Genomic DNA, 335 nt, shown 5'->3' on the forward strand with positions numbered 1-335 from the left:
CTTCATGTAAAACCTTTTTTAATTTTCTCCTATGGTTGCTCCTGTTCGACATTCAACTTATAAAAGGAACATTTAATGTCATGAAAATCACAGGTACGCAGCTGGACAAGGAAACGCGTTTGTAGACTGGCTTCAAGCCGAATCCTGCAATTATCAGAAGCAGGTTCGTTGTTCAAGATACTCCAAAAAAAGAAATAAAGGCTTGGTTTCTGGGATGCGTATTAAATCAGTTGATGAATCAGGCTGCTGCATACTTTGTGCAAAGGGTCTTTCCCCCCAACATGAATGGTTGAGATCGGCAAGCGCCGGCTATGTTCACATTCAGAAGCCTTTAA

This window comes from Plasmopara halstedii, assembly GCF_900000015.1.
Source record: "Plasmopara halstedii genome assembly, contig: Scaffold_322, whole genome shotgun sequence".
Lineage (NCBI taxonomy): Eukaryota > Oomycota > Peronosporomycetes > Peronosporales > Peronosporaceae > Plasmopara > Plasmopara halstedii.